The following is a 19,633-nucleotide window of genomic DNA, read 5'->3' as shown; positions in this document are numbered from 1 at the left end:
TGTTGAGACGTGAAGGTGAGGGAGAAAAAAAAGTGTTGAAAAAACTAAGAGGATATGCGTATGAAAGAAACATGATTGTTTGTTTGTTTTCTGAAATAATTTTGCACATTACTTCTTCTTCTTCTTCTGCGTTCGTGGGCTGAAACTCCCACGTACACTCGTGTTTTTTTGCACGAGTGAAATTTTACGTGTATGACCGTTTTTTACCCCGCCATTTAGGCAGCCATACGCCGTTTTCGGAGGAATTATGCTGGGTATTTTTGTGTTTCTATAACCCACCGAACTCTGACATGGATTACAGGATCTTTTTCGTGCGCACTTGGTCTTGTGCTTGCGTGTACACACGGGGGGGGGGGGGGGGGGTGTTCGGACACCGAGGAGAGTCTGCACACAAAGTTGACTCTGAGAAATAAATCTCTCGCCGAACGTGGGGACGAACTCACGCTGACAGCGGCCAACTGGATACAAATCCAGCGCGCTACCGACTGAGCTACATCCCCACCCCATTGTGCACATTAATACACCGGGTTGTTTCAACATCAATTCATCAAAGCAAAAGAATCCCTACTCAATTTGAAGAGAAAGCAGGAAGATTGCTGATTTTTTTTTCCTGAAATAATTTGGCATATACCTGGCAGTTTCAAAATCAATTCAGCGAGAGAAAAAAAGCCATACTCAGATTACACATGTGTGTGTGAGTGTGTGTGTGTGTGTGTGTGTGTGTGTGTGTGTGTGTGTGTGTGTGTGTGTGTGTGTGTGTGTGTGTGTGTGTGTGTGTGTGTGCGTGTGTGTGTGTGTGGGTGCGTGTGTGTGTGGGTGCGCGCCAATGTGTGTTTGTGCGTGCGTGCGTGCGTGCGTGGGTGTGTGCGTGCGTGCATGCGTGTATGCGTGCGTAGGTGCGTTTGTGTGTGTGTGTGTTTCCAAGGGTTAAGATTCCATTATCCCATGTAAAAGCCTGGACAGATCTTTGGCGGTGTGCAATGACCGTTTACACGGAAGTAAAACATCTTTACAGTACACAAGATTTATGTCAAGCACACCCTAATCTAATGGGGGACAGGCTGATTTAAATTGCATTGTCAGCAGTTGACAGGGCGCTGACGGACTGGTATCCTATCAGTATAGTTTCTGGTGTTAATGGATTTTCAGATCATTTCAGGACGCCCCTTTTCGTCTGGTGTAATGGCTGTTGCTGACAAGAGCACTCACAGTCTAAAAACGAGGAACTGAAATTTTGGTATTGCGTGAATTTATCTTCAGTAGGAAATGTGCACACACAAAATAAAGTTATCGTTCATCTGAAAATGTGAAGCCGTTATCTGAACCATTTAACTTATATATAACGATCACTTTTTTCCCGTGAATTTATCAGTGGGAAATGTGCACACACGAAATAAAGTTATCCTTCATGTGAAAATGTGAAGCCGTTATCTGAACCATTTAACTGTTGTGAATAACGAGCACTTTTCTTTTTTACCGTGAATTTATCTTCAGTAGGAAATGTGCACACACGAAATAAAGTTATGCTTCATGTTATCCTGACCCAACAGATCTGAGGACCAAAATGTGGGGAGCACTGGAGGACCTGGAAAGAACGTCCATGTTCATGGCATCCTCCAGATTCCGAGTCTGACACAACCGTCGTACGAAAAAGAAGAAGAAGAAGAACCATTTAACTGTTGTGTATAACGAGCACTTTTTACATTTAGTCAAGTTTTGACTAAATATTTTATCGTCGAACGCTGAAGAAGAAGAAGAAGACTAAATGTTTTAACGTAGAGGGGGGAATCGAGACGAGGGTCGTGGTGTATGTGCGTGTGTGTGTGTGTGTGTGTGTGTGTGTGTGTGTGTGTGTGTGTGTGTGTCTGTCTGTCTGTCTGTCTGTCTGTCTGTCTGTCTGTCTGTGTGTGTGTGTAGAGCGATTCAGACTAAACTACTGGACCGATCTTTATGAAATTTGACATGAGAGTTCCTGGGTATGACATCCCCGAACGTTTTTTTCTTTTTTTCGATAAATGTCTTTGATGACGTCATATCCGGCTTTTTGTAAAAGTTGAGGCGGCACTGTCACACCCTCATTTTTCAATCAAATTGATTGAAATTTTGGCCAAGCAATCTTCGACGAAGGCCGGACTCCGGTATTGCATTTCAGCTTGGTGGCTTAAAAATTAATTAATGACTTTGGTCTACAGGCTACGTTGCCGGTACCGGCAAAGTAGCCACTGCCAAATTAAAAATATAAAAATTATGATTAAAATTAAATTTCCGAAATCGTTTTAAAAACTATTTCATCTTATTCCTTGTCGGTTCCTGATTCCAAAAACATATAGATATGATATGTTTGGATTAAAAACACGCTCAGAAAGTTAAAACGAAGAGAGGTACAGTAAAGTGCGCTATGAAGCACAGCGCAACCGCTGCCGCGCCAAACAGGCTCGTCACTTTCACTGCCTTTAGCACTAGCGGCGGACTACGTTCAGTTTCATTCTGTGAGTTCCACAGCTTGACTAAATGTAGTAATTTCGCCTTACGCGACTTGTTTCTTCTTCCTTTTGGTTGTTGAAAATCAAGCGAATTATAATTCTAAGTTAGTCAACAGACCGGGTTTTTTGGGGGGGCAACAGACGGTGTTTCTTTGATATCATATCGATCGATGTCACATTCGACTCAGCCACAAAACAGGGCTCGAGTCGACAGTCGCAGAAACTCAATCAATAGTGACAATCAATAGTTTCGCTTATTACCGACTGGCTCGTGCCTTGCAATCGTTTACGGAAACAATCACCCATTCACAATATTGATAATAGTGAAATATGAGTGAGTGGCGAGCTAGTGGAGATACGTGCCTGTTAGCGGGACTGCTAGTTATACTGTTAATACGTCTGATATTAATTGTGGCCATTTCGGTCACTGTCAGTGCATGTACACTGAAAACAGACACTATGGTCAAAATAATTGTTTTGTACACCCCAAGACTATTTTCCTTTTTTTCATCTGTTTTACAATGTGATATCACTGATACTTTCTTGAACTTTTAGAAATTCTGCTTGAAGTGGGAGTCAGTGAGTACAGTCAAATTTTTTTTTTTTTTTTTACTTTTTGGTCCAACTTTTACCCCGCGTTTATTTAATCAGAAACGTTGGTCATCAACAATGCCCCAAATCGCAGAAATGGCCACAATTGGGCAAATTCGACTTCGCGAAAGCTACTTTACGATGCTTGCTGCACGAAGCTTGCTGCACGAAGCTTCGGCACTGATCTATAAGACTATGGTAGAAACACTTCGCGAAGTCTTCGGGAAGTGAACCTCGGGCTCAATTAAGGACAACCGGCACGGTTGGCCTAGTGGTAAGGCGTCCGCCCCGTGATCGGGAGGTCGTGGGTTCGAACCCCGGCCGGGTCATAGTACCTAAGACTTTAAAATTGGCAATCTAGTGGCTGCTCCGCCTGGCGTCTGGCATTATGGGGTTAGTGCTAGGACTGGTTGGTCCGGTGTCAGAATAATGTGACTGGGTGAGACATGAAGCCTGTGCTGCGACTTCTGTCTTGTGTGTGGCGCACGTTATCTATGTCAAAGCAGCACCGCCCTGATATGGCCCTTCGTGGTCGGCTGGGCGTTAAGCAAACAAACAAACAAAAAATTAAGGACAGCCTTTATCTCGATGGGAGCTCGTGCGCACTAGCATACAATCATATACGGCCAATCGGTTTTAGCTCAGTAAGAGGTAATCTTTTCACGTCAATGGAAAATATGATGGATTCTTAAAAGACACGCTCCTTCCCGTGTGAACAGTTCGGCTCACCATAATTGTGACCCTCCACCACGAAATGAGTCGCATGTCACCTCGCGCGGTTCTGCGCTAGGCTCAATATAAGTCCGGGCAGTGTCTTGTAACAGTGTGAGGGTCACCTTAGTCACAGGCTTATAACTCAAACAGTTTTCGCTCTTTTCTAAAACGGGTTTCACCACTGGATAGAGCATAAAAAAATTCTTTAGGAAAATGTAAAAATATGAAAATCATGCAAAGGTGACACGCCACTCATTTCGTGGTGGAGGGTCACCATATCAGATCTGGTTAGTCATTTACATGGAATCAGACCATTCACTTTGTCACGTACCAAAGAGTAACAGCCCAGGTGCTTTCTCTGCTCAGCTGGAGTTTTTTTTAATGAATTAATTACGTAAAAGTCTCTTGTTTATTTTTTTTTATTATTTTTTTTTTAAGAAATAAATTCATCAACAAATCCAACTCACCACGGCTAGCAGTCGGGATGTTAGATTTTTTTTTAATATAAATTGGCAATAGTGAAAGATTATTTGTTAAACTTAATGTGTTACACCACTCAAGATCCAAGCACATAAGCAAAAACCAAGGCCATGCTGTAGTCATTTCAAGACGAAAAACGCTGTTTCTCGGCCTAACTAACTGACCCGCCGTAGTCAATATTGCCTCAGCGTCAATGTAAAACGGTGTTGGCAATATGTTTGAATGTGCTATGAAAGTGCCAGCCCAAAGTGGTTTTGCGTGTGAAGGGCTCAGGTGCCAGCCATTGCAGGAACAGTAATACACTGAAACCCCCCCCCCCCCCCTCTTAAAATACCCCCCTTCCCCCACAGACCCGATTAATAATTTCCCCTCTGTTGAGACCTTGATTTTTTTTAAATTCTCTGCAAATTGTGTCTGTAAACTGAACTCCATTTTAAGACTCCCTTCTACTATTAAAGACGTGTTTTTCAGATCTGTGAAGGTCTTAAGAAGCGAGTTCCACTGTTTGCACACGAAGGAGTGACGCTTGAGTGGTTCAGTACAAGAGGTGAGCCATAGTCAGGGCTAACGAGTGTGTTCTGGTGTTATAGCCTTCCTGCTGCCTGTGTTGCTGTCTGCTATGGCCTAAAACCACCCCTCTTACCGGCCTATGAATGTACTATTCAATTAACGGTCTAAGCGTTGGTTTTTCTGTGAAGTGTTACGCCCCTCTAGTCTTATACATGCAAATTGGGTTTTCATGCTCTCTCGTATATTTAAACACATGTGTCGAGGTTACCATACCTTACCTTACCTTACCTTACCTTGCCTTGCCTTACCTTACCTTACCTTACCTTACCTTACCTTACCTTACCATGCCTTACCTTACCATACCTTACATTACCTTACCTTACCTTACCATACCTTACCTTACCTTACCTTGCCTTGCCTTACCTTACCTTACCTTACCTTACCTTACCTTACCTTACCATACCTTGCCTTACCTTACCTTACCATACCTTGCCTTACCTTACCTTACCTTACCTTACCCTACTTTCCCTTACCTTACCATACCGTACCTTGCCTTGCCTTACCTTACCTTACCTTACCTTACCTTACCTTACCTTACCTTACCTTACCTTACCATACCTTGCCTTACCTTACCTTACCTTACCATACCTTGCCTTACCTTACCTTACCATACCTTACCATACCTTACCTTACCTTACCTTACCTTACCTTACCATACCATAACTTGCCTTACTTTACCTTACCTTAACTTACCATACCTTACCTTACCATACCTTACCTTACCTTACCTTACCATACCTTACCTTACCATACCATGCCTTACCTTACCTTACCTTACCATACCTTGCCTTACCTTACCATACCATACCTTAACTTACCTTACCTTACCATACCTTGCCTTACCTGACCTTACCCTACTTTCCCTTACCTTACCTTACCTTATTTGAGCCCGAAGTTGACTTTGCAAAGACTTCTCGAAGTCTTGTTACAGAAGTGTAGTACCAAAGCTTCGCGCAGCCAGCTTTTTGAAGAAGACTTCGCGAAGTCGGCTTTGCCCAATTAATGCGAGGCTTTACATTTCCTCGATCACCTTTATTTGGTGTTTTGTTCGGCTTCCGTCACTCCTATTGCGTACAACCGATAAATTAAAAGCACAAACGACAAAGTTTTCTAGGACTGATCGAATTTGATTTGAAAACTCTATACATTTGAAAATGCCACTGAAGCCATTTTGTTCCTTCTGCCTGTACATTTTTCTTAACCTCTCCAGATTTCCACTCAAATACTAACAGGCTAAGTAGTTTTAAATTATGTTGCACTAAAATGCAATAAAAGTTAAAAGAAAAACACCCGAAGCCTCTTAGAACCAACTCCGTAACTGCATTTCGGACCTACGTGTGCGTGCGTGCGTGCGTTATATTTTTCATTTTTACATTTAGTCAAGTTTTGACTAAATGGTTTAACATAGAGGGGGAATCGAGACGAGGGTCGTGATGTATGTTAGTTTTGTGTGTGTGTGTGTGTGTGTGTGTGTGTGTGTGTGTGCGTGTGTGTGTGTGTGTGTGTCTGTGTGTGTCTGTGTGTGTCTGTGCGTGTGTGTGTGTAGAGCGATTCAGATCAAACTACTGGACCGATCTTTATGAAATGTGACATGAGAGTTCCTGGGAATGATATCCCTAGAAGTTTTTTTCTTTTTTTCGATAAATACTTTTGATGACGTCATATCCGGCTTTTTGTAAAAGTTGAGGCGGCACTGTCACATCCTCATTTTTCAATCAAATTGATTGAAATTTTTGTAAAGCAATCATCGACGAAGGCCGGACTTCGGTATTGCATTTCAGCTTGGTGGCTTAAAAATTAATTAATGACTTTGGTCATTAAAAATCTGAAAATGGTGATAATTTTTTTTTTTATATAAAACGATCCCAATTTACGTTCATCTTATTCTACATCATTTCCTGATTCCAAAAACATATAAATATGTTATATTTGGATTAAAAACAAGCTCTGAAAATTAAAAATATAAAAATTATGATCAAAATTAAATTTCCGAAATCGATTTAAAAACAATTTCATCTGGTTTAAACATAAGTTTATTTTAACAAAGGTTACAATCATGACATGTATACAAAGTTCACAGAAACAGCAACAAGCTAGAAGCTTATAGTGGTGTTCCTGCATGACAGTACAACATAAGGCAGTAACGGCTGAAAAATTTGTCTCAATAAACCAAATATATTAATAACGTAATGAACGTTGCATAATGATTATAAAGAAAGACAGTAAAGGAAGGAAGGAGGGAAAGAAGATGAATAAAAGAAGAGGGATGGGTAGGAGATGTGCAGAAGTTAAAGTTGTTGTCCGGCTTGTAGAGCATTTATTCTGATTTACCCAAAGCGGCCTGAACGTTCAATGAACGAGTGTACGGTGGAAAACATTTTCCTGTTCAAATCTAAAGAATACTGTCTGTCTCCGTTTAAAAGGTGGGGGAGGTGAATTATGTGATTAGGGAGGGTATGTATAGTTTCTTGACGTGCTTCGCGATAATTTGGACAATCGAATATGAAGTGTTGTACGGATTCGGACGGGAATCCGCAGTCACAAGATGCATCTGTAGCAACTAGATCGTTATTAAGATCACTTATATATAACCTGAGCTTACAGTGAATTATTTGTGACATGCGATCTCCAGAATAAAAATAACACGGCGGACTTAAATCGTTTTTTGACAAAAAGTGCTTAAATTCATGACTTAGGGAATCACTAAGTTTGATATAGTCTGGTAAAGAATTCCAGAGTTGTGATGCCTTGTCGGTTCCTGATTCCAAAAACATATAGATATGATATGTTTGGATTAAAAACACGCTCAGAAAGTTAAAACGAAGAGAGGTACAGAAAAGCGTGCTATGCAGCACAGCGAAACTACTACCGCGCTGAACAGGCTCGTCAGTTTCACTCCGTTATGCACAAGCGGCGGACTACGGTCATTGTGAAAAAATGCAGTGCGTTCAGTTTCATTCTGTGAGTTCCACAGCTTGACTAAATGTAGTAATTTCGCCTTACGCGACTTGTTCATTCTCCATTCTACCACAGTGTCCAGATTCATTGTTTCGATTCACTGTTTAGAACAATGTATCCGGGGTGCCGACATGACTGTAAACTCCAGTCGTATTACGTATGCAGGTAAGCGAGGCAGGAGAGTGAGGAGAGAGGGGATTAATCCAGAACCGACTCTGGTCTCTACGGACAAGGTGTAACCACTGGCGCCAAAAGTTGGTCTAAACAAAAGTGTATTTAAAATCAAACAATTATTCAATCAATCAATATGAAGCTTATATAGCGCGTATTCCGTGGGTACAGTTCTAAGCGCTTGTCGAAGAGTTGTCAACACAGGACTAACAAAGAAACTAACATCTACAGACGGACACGAACCCTATCACACACTAGCAAACCCTGATAAACATACAACAAACAACTGTTTAACAACAATGTACACATCAATAGCTAGGTCCAAACAAAATAATATTAAACACAAAGAAAACACCTCTCACAGAGCACAGCATAAGAATGTCTTTTGGGGCACAACACATCACGTCGAACATGAAAGTCGCAGTCAGCTACGGGAAGAACTGAGTCTTCAACCTACTCTTGAACGCGTCAAGAGAGGGGCTCTGGCGAAGCTCAAGCGGCAGGGAGTTCCAGACGGAGGGGCCCGCGGAGGGAAATGCACGCTGACCAGCAGATGCGAGTTTCGAGCGAGGGATGTGAAGGCGGAGTGGGACAGCAGCAGAACGAAGGGGACGGTCGGAGGGCTGGGTGTACAGGTCCAGGGAGGATTGAAGGTACTCGGAAGCAGAGTCGTTGAGACACTTGTAGACCAGAGTGGACAGTTTGTATGAGATTCGGGTGTTGACAGGGAGCCAGTGCAAGGAGCGAAGTAGGGGGGTGATGTGGTCTCGCTTCGTCTTCCTCAACGTCAGCCTGGCAGCAGCGTTCTGGACTCGTTGTAGGCCATGAATGGATGAGGCGGGGAGGCCAGCCAGAAGGGAGTTGCAGTAGTCCAGACGACTGAAGATGAAGGAGACAACCAGCTTGACACAGGTGTCGTGGGTGAGGTAGCGACGGATGGAGACAACTGGGGCACGAACTTATTACGTACCAGACAACTGGGGCACGAACTCAAGCATAAGCTTATCCTACGTGACCCATACAAAATGAATACAAAATTACACAAATGCACAACACGGTTGACGACAACATTAAAGTTTTTAAAGCAAAAAGTGTGCAGTTGAAAGACTGAACTACAGTGGAACCTGCCCTTGCGACCACCTATCAAAAGCGACCACCTACCCTCAACGACCACTCCAAAAGATCCCACACAAGGGTTTTTTCCTTATAATTCACCTGTCTGTATCGAGCACCTGTCTATAACGACCACGGTTGTTATGGACAGGATCGACTGTCGTATGTTCGTGCTTCTTGTTCTCACCGTTGGTGTTCGATGTTTCAAGATTGGTTTGTGTGTTGTGTGACTACGGTGTAATATGTCAAGGTGTGTGTGTGTGTGTGTGTGTGTGTGTGTGTGTGTGTGTGTGTGTGTGTGTGTGTGTGTGTGCGTGTGTGTGTGTTTGTGTGTGTGTGTGTGTGTGGTGTGTGTGTGTGTGTGTGGTGTGTGTTGGGGAGGGAGGAGTTTGTGTATGTTTATTTACTTTTGTGCGTGCAAGCGTGCTTGTCATCATTTATATTTTATCTTAGCTGGGTTTGTAGGAAGTATGGTTCAATCGACTTCTAGTCCACATACTGTATTTGGCATTGATCATAGAACCTATATATCAGTGACATGGCTTATTGAAAAGTACTCGTGTTAGCTATTCACCTAAAGGAAATTGACGGTTCCTAAAAAAGACGAAGTGTGAATTACCATGACAAGTACAGCTCCTAAATCATACAATGTACCGTAACACGTTTATCATTTTACTTTGACCAAAGAAAGGTAGAAAGTTTCATTGAATAATAATGTCAATCAAACTGTTCATGCGCCTGTGATTTACCCACCCCGTCGTGTGTCGCGTCTCGCCTCGGCATTGGTCTCGGCTCACAAGTCTCGGCCATTCCCCGTACCGAACTGCCTCCCTACGGCAGTCCCTGTCCTCAACAAATTGTCGTCTGCTGCTCGTAAGGTCAAGCAGACGACAAAAGGACTCCAGGGAATCCTTGGCACCAACAAGTGCAAGAAATGCGAAGAAATAAGTGCACGATGATCTGACCGAGTGTGGAATAACCGGGTTGAAGGCTTATACAGTTCTGTGTTCGTTGTTATGTGCGTGACGTAGGCGGCTTACGCCTGGACAAAGAAACTACAATGGGAAGAAGGATAACTTCCTCATTGGGCATGCTTAGAAATGAGAATGGCTAAATATGAGTTATTCCCCTTTGCTGCATGCTGACCAGACTGTCTCCTGCTTTGTTATGACTAGTACAGTCGATCTTTCTCATGTTGTGACTTGCTTTATTTTCACATTTTCGGTATTTAAAACAGCAAACACACACACACACACACACACACACACACACACACACACACACACACACATACACTGAAGAAGTTTCCATTCTGATTCGGTTATTTTATTTGGTGCTATATGTTTGCTTCACATTGTTTCTTTTTTTTACATTTCTTGAGGTATCCCCATTCGCTAAACACATCCATAATGCATGCATGGCTCATTCGAAAGAGGGCAACTGAACAACTGATGCCCAATAGCAATAAATACTGAACAACTGAACAATAAATAGCAATAAAATGATGACAGTGCCAAGTTTTTAAGTACAAAGTGAAATCATGTGACTGGACAAAGGCACAATTACAAAATACAAATAAAAAAATCGTGGCCCATTTTAAATTAAGTTCTCAGCTCATGGGGAAGCATAAGATGACCCTAGAAACCGAAATTAGGAGACCTCCCGCCCCCAGGGCAGACTACAAAAAACAAGAAGGGCAAAGCCCATACGACTCACATGCTTGACCTAAACCTAGCAATGACATCATACACTAAGAACTGCTTTACACATTTTTCCTACCAAAATACATGTGACCTTGACCCAAGGTCAAGGTCATCCAAGGTCATGCAACACAAAGCTGTTAATTCAAGACATAGGAAGTACAATGGTGCTTATTGGCTCTTTCTACCATGAGATATGGTCACTTTTAGTGGTTCACTACCTTATTTTGGTCACATTTCATAAGGGTCAAAGTGACCTTGACCTTGATCATATGTGACCAAATGTGTCTCATGATGAAAGCATAACATGTGCCCCACATAATTTTTAAGTTTGAAACAGTTATCTTCCATAGTTCAGGGTCAAGGTCACTTCAAAATATGTATACAATCCAACTTTGAAGAGCTCCTGTGACCTTGACCTTGAAGCAAGGTAAACCAAACTGGTATCAAAAGATGGGGCTTACTTTGCCCTATATATCATATATAGGTGAGGTATTCAATCTCAAAAACTTCAGAGAAAATGGGAAAAATGGGAAAAATAGCTGTTTTTTAGACAACATTTATGGCCCCTGCGACCTTGACCTTGAAGCAAGGTCAAGATGCTATGTATGTTTTTTGGGGCCTTGTCATCATACACCATCTTGCCAAATTTGGTACTGATAGACTGAATAGTGTCCAAGAAATATCCAACGTTAAAGTTTTCCGGACGGCCGGCCGGCCGGCCGGCCGGACGGACGGACGGACGGACGGACGACTCGGGTGAGTACATAGACTCACTTTTGCTTCGCATGTGAGTCAAAAAAGGGGGGGGGGGGGGGGGGTAATTTGTGAAAAAGTATAAAAGGAATCAAAAACTGTATACATGTATTTAGTTAATACCCCAAAAAGTTGTATAGTATATACAATGTCAGACCCTAAAGAAAGTTTGTTAGTCATTGCTTAGGCAAAACAAAGCAAAATAGTCTGTTTACGGTATCCCGACCAACCCTATTATTTTTTCCCCGCCAACCCTAGACCTTTTTTTTGGCATTTGGAGAAAAAGAAAAAGAAAAAAAATCAATTTTGTTCCTGTTTTTTGGCAAAATAATTTAAAAAGATGGTTATAAAAAAAAAATTAAGAAAAGCCCACCTACCGACCCTCTTTTTGTGTGCCTATGTTACTGTAAACAGACCAAAAGGTACATCAAAAACAACACACCAGGGATGCTACTCTCCCCTTAAAAATAGCCATGGGTCATAGGTGTGACGTTTGAATCTTTTAGCTAAATAAAACCATAGGCAATTGATCGGAAATATCAGGAAAAATCTTACAAGTTTATTATTTGTTTGCTTGGACCAATCCTCTTGCCGAAGTGTTTTACAGTAAAAATTGATTTTACGTCAAAAGTATCACAGGAATATCGAATGTTGAGGTAAGGCTGGGATAGCCAAGTTCAAGAATAACGGAAGGTGACTGTTGAATCTTTTTGAAAATGTATAAAAATATAGATGGTAGGCAATTCAAAATTAAAAAAAGGACTCTCGGAGCATGGACTTTTGAGTCAAAAATTAAAGAAGGCTCTATGAGCCGAAGTACATGTTTTGTCTCTCTTGTTTTATTTTGAATTCCCTACGATCTATATTTTGATACAATTTTGGACCCTCTTTGTACGGAGAGAGTTGGCAATTGTTAATCACATTCTCTCATCTCATCGACTCTCCTTCGGCTCCTTGGTAACATGCGTTCCGTCTCTGCCAGGAATGGACACAGCAGCAGATAACCGGTAAATATGTAACAGGCATAAATGGCAAAATAGCTCGCCTCGCCTGATAATATATGAGACAACTGTTCTATTACAAAGTCTTTCTTGGGAGGCTTGGCTAATTTACTCGCTCGTTTTACACGGGGTTCCATCGTTTTCTTTTCTAATCGGAAAACCTTGCTCCTCAGTTTGTTGACCTTCTGCCGAAGTTCCGCTTCACGAGGGGATGGGGAGGATGACGACTTTGATGCTTTACATCCTATGTCCTCCAGGATCGCCTGAATGTCATCTAAAAAAGAAAACACACACACAAAACACACATAAAATAACATAACCATAACAAGTTACAACCTGGAAGAAATTAAAACATGTGTAATTCAATCACAAAATGAAAATAAACAATAGCGTAGGAAGGCAGGCCAGAAATGAAGTGTATTAGCAACTATGGATTCGATGTGGAACAATGATGGAATTGACCTTGTTTGGTACTGAATGGGTGAGGCCATTAGAACTGTACCCACGGAATACGCGCTATATAAGCTTTATATTGATTGATTGATTGATTGATTAGGACAACAGTACCAGGTAAACTCCTCACACACCATGCCTCTTTCTTTCTTTCTTTATTTGGTGTTTAACGTCGTTTTCAACCACGAAGCTTATATCGCGACGGGGAAAGGGGGGGGGGGGGGGGGGAGATGGGAATAGAGCCACTTAATTGTTTCTTGTCAAACCATGCCTCTAACAGGATATGTTTCCCATCTTTACGTGTGGGAACTACAGGTACAATTTCATCCATCCATGCATCCGCCCTATACAGCTTCTTCTTCTTCTGCGTTCGTGGGCTGAAACTCCCACGTGCACTCATTTATTTGCACAAGTGGAATTTTATGTGTATGACCGTTTTTACCCCGCCATTTAGGCAGCCATACGCCGCTTTCGGAGGAAGCATGCGGGGTATTTTTGTGTTTCTAAAACCCACCGAACTCTGACATGGATTACAGGATCTTTTTCGTGCGTATTTGGTCTTGTGCTTGCGTGTACACATGAAGGGGGATAAGTCACTAGCAGGTCTGCACATAAGTTGACCTGGGAGATCGGAAACATCTCCACACTTAACCCACCAGGCGACCGCGACCGGGATTCGAACCCTCGACCTTCCGAGTTAATAGACCGACGTCTTACCACCCCGCCCCAGCGCCCGTCACCCTATACAGCGATTATCAACTATGTAATGGATGGGTTTAAACATTTTTTGATGTCAGGGTGTTCTTCATGGTTAAAAATCTCTTACCTGGTTGAACAATTTGTGTATCAGGCGACAGGTCGGTGCTGGCTTCATTTGTAGCTACCCTTTGCGATGGTGGCTTCCTCCCACTAGCAACCTGCAAATTGCACAGCTCTTTAACTGACAAACTCACAACCAACACCCAGTCACAATGAAACATTTCTCCCAATTTCATGGCATTGGTCTTAGGCCACACACAAAAAGTGTATGTTTCTGGTAAGGCAAAACAAAAAATAATCTGTTTACGGTATCCGGACCGACCCTATTTTTTTCCCACCGGCCCTAGACTTTTTGGGGGCATTAAAAAATAAAATTAAAATATTCAGATGGCTAAAATACAAAACTAAAAAGCCGACCTACCGACGCTATTTTTGGGGGGCCTATGTTACCTTAAACAGACTTTTTTGTGACCTAACATGACTAAAGGTGGAGATTTTTTTTCTAACCTTTTTTTTTGAAACCATTTTTTAAACTATTTTGTTGAAAAACAGGAAAACAATTGATTTTCGAATACCCCTTTTATTTTTGAAAATGCAAAAAAAAAAAAATGTCTAGGGTCGTCGGGAAAACATAGGTAGGGTCAGGTGACCAGAAACATACAACTTTTTTGTTGTTGACGCCGACCCTATACCTTTTTTGCCATTTGGGGCTGTTTTTTTGCAAAATAAGTTCATCATATCATCATAATCAGGACGTCGATCCAAAATAAGTAACTTTTTTTTGTTGGCCTTATCATTTTTTTGCGCTAAATGCAAACAGGCATTATTTGATGGGAACAATGCTGTTGTTTTCAATTCTTACATCAGCCTCAAACTTGTCATTACTCAACCTGCATTTAATAGTGTGCTTCTTTGGTTTGCAAAAACCTAAAACCAATAAATAAATAACCTTCGGTGGTGGATTGGGCACTGCAAACAATGTCGGGACAGCATTCCACACAAGTGATCCTCTCTGCAGGATTGTTTTACTGGTTGGCCTCAAAGTGATCAGTACAAAGCTTGAGACCTTGAACAGCAGCTGGCTGCAGCTTTTCAAAGTCCTCTCGCCTTGTGAATTGCATCCATATTCTGCACCTAGTTTGACAATAAAAACAACAATGTTATTGTTAAACTAAGCAAAAAGGAAAGACAAAGAAAGCTAAATCAGATCTTCAGTCTAAATCTAACGCTCTGCCTGAACGCAAAACGGATGAGTGATGTACCTTTGTACTGTAGTTTTCCCGTAAGCAAGGTTTGATAAAGGTTTCGGCAAATATGCCCACGGGTTTGTCATCAAGTGTAAACTGTTGTTTTGTACTGACTGCTGACTCACACTCACAGTCGTAAGTACTCGCTGACGCTGTAGTCTACTGAGTGAGTTGACTCGAGCCATTGCATTCTCATTCTGAAGAAGGTAAACCTGATGAAATAATCACTGCACAACCCACCTTTTTTCTTCTGTAGGGAACTTGTGGAAAGTTTTCCCGAAGCAGCTCTGTTTGTAACGGGCGTTCTTGCAACAAAAAGCCGAGCACAATTATTTACCACCACCTCGCACACGATCGGTACCTACGCGATCCGCCATTTTGTTTTCGCCGCCAGCATGTGACTAGGGACGATAACCCACAAACACTTTTTCGCATTTTCTTCGCAAGTTCCACGTCTTCCTTTTGTACAGTGTTTGGCCTGGAACACAGTTTCTTTTCTTCGCTGAAACAAAAGGAAGAGAACATGGCGTAAGTAGAAATATTTCATTACTTCTGGTTCGTTGTAATTGAGGTATTTGAAAAAAAGAATGTATTCTATATCCAGAGACTTATTAGCGTGGGGAAAGATTACTGTTTAGTGTCTTTTTTTCTCTTCCATTGTAACTCGTCTGCCTCCCTCTCTTAAATTTTTTTTTTAAATAGAATGAAAAATAAATGATCTTATTTATTTGGTACGACTGGATTTTGCTCCGTACTGGATTTTTGTTTTTTCAGTGTTTATTTGTAAACGCACCCCAGATGCAGATTCCTTTACATATCATTAATTAACTTCGTTTGTGAGAATGTAGTTTTCAAAGAAGCTGAAAGTATGCCGACATTTATCCTGCTCAAGATCCGCTGTAAAGCACATTTCAATTCAGTGGAAAATACAGAAAATTATATCTATCGCCTTAATTAAGTAAAAAAAACACACGCTAAAAACCAGACCCTGTTGTGGTATTCGTAATAGACTGAAGAGATTTTGCTTAGCGTCACTGAGTCGCATTTGAGGCTTAGTTGAGGGTTACGAAGACAGGCTGTTATCACCGACAAACACCTGTAGAGATAAAAACTTAATCGTCACAAATCGCCCCATAACAACGCTAGCTCCTCTCTCAACGCGTATGATCGTCAGTGGTCACTTAAAGCTGTGGTCTATTTATGACTTTCCGGGGCTACGAGGTTGAAAAATAGGGATAAAATCATGTACAGAATTCTGTACAGCAAACGCTAGCCGAAACCCCACCTGTACGGCGTGTATGACCTTGAGAGCTTCAGTCAACGCTTGAATTTTGCAGTGGTAACATACGGTTCAGAGCTGAGCATATTTGTCAAGAAGGATCGAGCAAAAAAAATAAACGACTTGGCAAGGATTCGAACTCGAAGGCCTCGGGGCCTCAAAATGTCCAGGCCGATGTCTTAACAGCTTGGCCACTTCACCAGTGTTGTCAAAGATTAAAAAAAACTGATAATTTTAAATCATTCTACGCTTGAATTACCATTCATGCGTTGCAAAAACGTCAAAATTGCCATTAAAATTTGCCTTTGTTTGCAAACATGTTTTACGGAATCGCAGTACATGTTTACACCGTCTGGTCGATTTTGAGGGTACCCTTACTTGAGCGGCGGTCACGTGATCCCTGTACAAGAAATATTTAATCCAAAAGGTGATCCTGGAGGTTAAGTGAACGGTCTTAACTAGAATATACAGTTTTAATGAAATGACACGGGGATTAATGCTTTAATTTGGGTTTGAAATTTGTTGCAATACTTTTTTGGCCAAGTTTATATATAATATACTTCTGGTTTAGTTCAACGCACTAGTCGTAAAAGCATGTTGGGCGAATTCAGGATTTGAGAGAGAGAAAAAATCTGTGATATATTTTCCAAGACGAACATGTCGTTTTTGTTTGCGGCTAACGGTCAATACTGCTTTTAAGAGAACATTGCATTTGTTCTTAACGAGTGTACCATGGCAGTCGGGTTCACATAGTCAAGATTTTTATCACAGACAAAAAGAGCTCTTTACGTGACAGACACAAAAAGGCACAGCAGCTTTTTTGTCAGTCTCAATCACGAACAAAGCCGTCCGAATAAATCAGTGATCACACAATACACCCCCCTGCTCACGTTTCTAACGGCTGTATGGGGATCAGCATTTGTTCCCCCCCCCCCCCCCCCCCCCCCGAGCGGCGCCCCATAACACGTAGGTATTGTTTCGTCAATACACCTACAATGTACAACTAGGGGGTGTTGTTAGAAACCACCAGACAGAGCGTTGGTGCTGCAGGTCTGTGCAATTCAGTGAACAATTAGTGCGCGTAATTCAAACACTGTGTATTTCGGTCAGCTGTGAGAAAGGAAAAGCCCGGTACACAGGAGGGGTTCATTAGGTCTGGTCCGGCTGGTTTTTCTGTCAATGTATCATAAGACTCGATGGGCTAGATATAAACAAATAGCCTTTGGTGTTTACGTGTAACATTACGGCCTGGGTTAGTCGCATGGCTACCATTCGTGACGCAATACTGTGGACCACTGCTTACACTGCACGTGCATATGGTCCAAATACCGGGAGCGTATCGATTGTGAAAACCTTCCCCGCGTTTTAGCGCTATGTTCCTTCCCATTAATAAGATCAGTGAGACCACTTCAGAGTACCTCTTTGTGGACCTAAGTTCTCACGGTTTGCGTCTGTTATAATTATTTATGGATACTTGCCAGCACTGAAAACATAAGTCAATCAGCGAAGACACTGATCGGTAATCCAACGCAGAAGAGATTGGATGACGAAAACCTTTTCCAAAATGGGAGTGAAAGTCGCTTGTTCATTTAATGCTCATTATTCTCTCAGGTGCCAGGAGACAGGTTCCGCATAACTCTCATTTACTCGATTGCAAAGTGTCGTCTGCAATTAGAGCGCTTACGTCCCCTTTCTCAGAAACCATTCTCCTTTTTACTTTCGTTGAATAAATTTGTACAGTTACATAGCATTTTTGAGTGTATCATTACAGGTGTGTTTGCATTACAGCACAACGAATGCCCTTTGGACCTCTTAGGATAAATTCGCCAGTAAACTTCTCCAAAATTGCTTCTTTAGGCCTACTACTATGTCTCAAATGTAGTTTTGCATTGTTGTGTGTAAAATGGGTATACAGCACAGCTGATCATATTACAGACATAAACATGCATCGACAATGGAAAACAAATTCCAATGATTTTGTCGAGTATTTATCGAGTATTTATGTAGACATGCACTGCTTTAATCTTAGCATGCACGCATTTGATTACTACTATGGTTGAATCAGTTTATCACCGGTAACTGTCAGGCCATGAGTTATGATACGAAAAGTGCTTTTCGTTTGTTAGTTTACTGGTTCTTTTATTCATTCGTTCGGTTCTTTTGTCGTTGTTTTCGTTTGTCGGTTGATTTTTTCTTTGTTTTTTTCTTTGTTTCTTTCTTTGTTCGTTTCTTTCTTCCTTTCTTTCTTTCTTTTGTTTTTGTGCAATAATGCGGTCTCATCTTTGCTTGTTTTCAGTAAGATATTGGACATATATGTTTGTGATATCTCATATGCAGTTCGGTTTTTACGAAAGTTCAAGTAAATTTACCTTCACTGCTGCATAACATTGACTCGTACAGCCCTGTTAATTAAGTCTGTTATTGTTGGTTGAAAAACTTGATAAAAAACCCACTTATAATCGACATTTGTATAGATCTGCAACATTCAAACACTGAGATGTGCCTGTTTAATAACTTTCATGGAACAATTCCAATATACATTTTTTCCTATAAAAGTAGTGTTGCGTTGCTGAAGCTTGAACTTTAAACCAATCCTCCGGAAAACTACTTTGAAGTGGAAGTGTCAATGACACATAAATTGTGTCATCTTCTTCTTCTTCTTCGTACGACGGTTGTGTCAGACTCGGAATCTGGAGGATGCCATGAACATGGACGTTCTTTCCAGGTCCTCCAGTGCTCCCCACATTTTGGTCCTCAGATCTGTTTGGTCAGGCCATGTCTGGATCCGCAGTTGGTGGAGGAGGGGACATGCTTGGAGAACATGTTCTGGAGTCTGATCTCCCTCTCCACAGTCACATGTGGCAGACTCTGCTACACCTATCCTCCTTAGGTGTGCTTTGTGTCATCACACAGTCGCACTTTACATCTTGCTGTACACTTGTCATTTCTTTGACTAAAATTGCATGTTATTCCTTATCTCATCAACAAAGGGAAGTAAACGCTCTAAATGCGTACGACATGTGTAATACAGTACATGAGAGTTAAGCGGAACCAGCGTCCAGGCACCTGAGTGAATAACAAGCATTGCAATTAACAAGCGACTTTCATCTTATTTCCTTTTTTCCCTTTGATTAGTACCGACGAACATAGGCGATCAGTGTAAATTGTCCATGAAATAATTGATAATAATAAAGATTAAGGCACTACGTGTACCACAGAACCTTGAATTGTATCCATGGACCTCACACTTACAGTATTATGTACAGCATTATGTGCACACACAAGAACATATATATACAGGTGCATGAAAGTTTTTTTTTTTTTAATATTCACACAAAACAGAATCAGTGACGAGACG

General features: G+C 41.5%; 1 long non-coding RNA gene across 1 annotated transcript; it reads right to left on the bottom strand.

Annotated features, from left to right (window-relative positions):
• Window positions 1-11,131: 11,131 nt before the first annotated feature.
• Window positions 11,132-15,482, bottom strand: LOC138962691 (uncharacterized). The gene is made up of 3 exons (XR_011454577.1): window positions 14,699-15,482; window positions 13,817-13,907; window positions 11,132-12,811 (listed from the first exon to the last, which is right to left on the bottom strand). It is a non-coding gene; the product is annotated as an uncharacterized lncRNA (long non-coding RNA).
• Between the last annotated feature and the right edge of the window lie 4,151 nt (window positions 15,483-19,633).

The sequence above is a fragment of the Littorina saxatilis genome, linkage group LG3, assembly GCF_037325665.1.
Source record: "Littorina saxatilis isolate snail1 linkage group LG3, US_GU_Lsax_2.0, whole genome shotgun sequence".
Classification (NCBI taxonomy): Eukaryota; Metazoa; Mollusca; class Gastropoda; order Littorinimorpha; family Littorinidae; genus Littorina; species Littorina saxatilis.
This window is presented reverse-complemented; position numbering and strand designations above follow the sequence as displayed.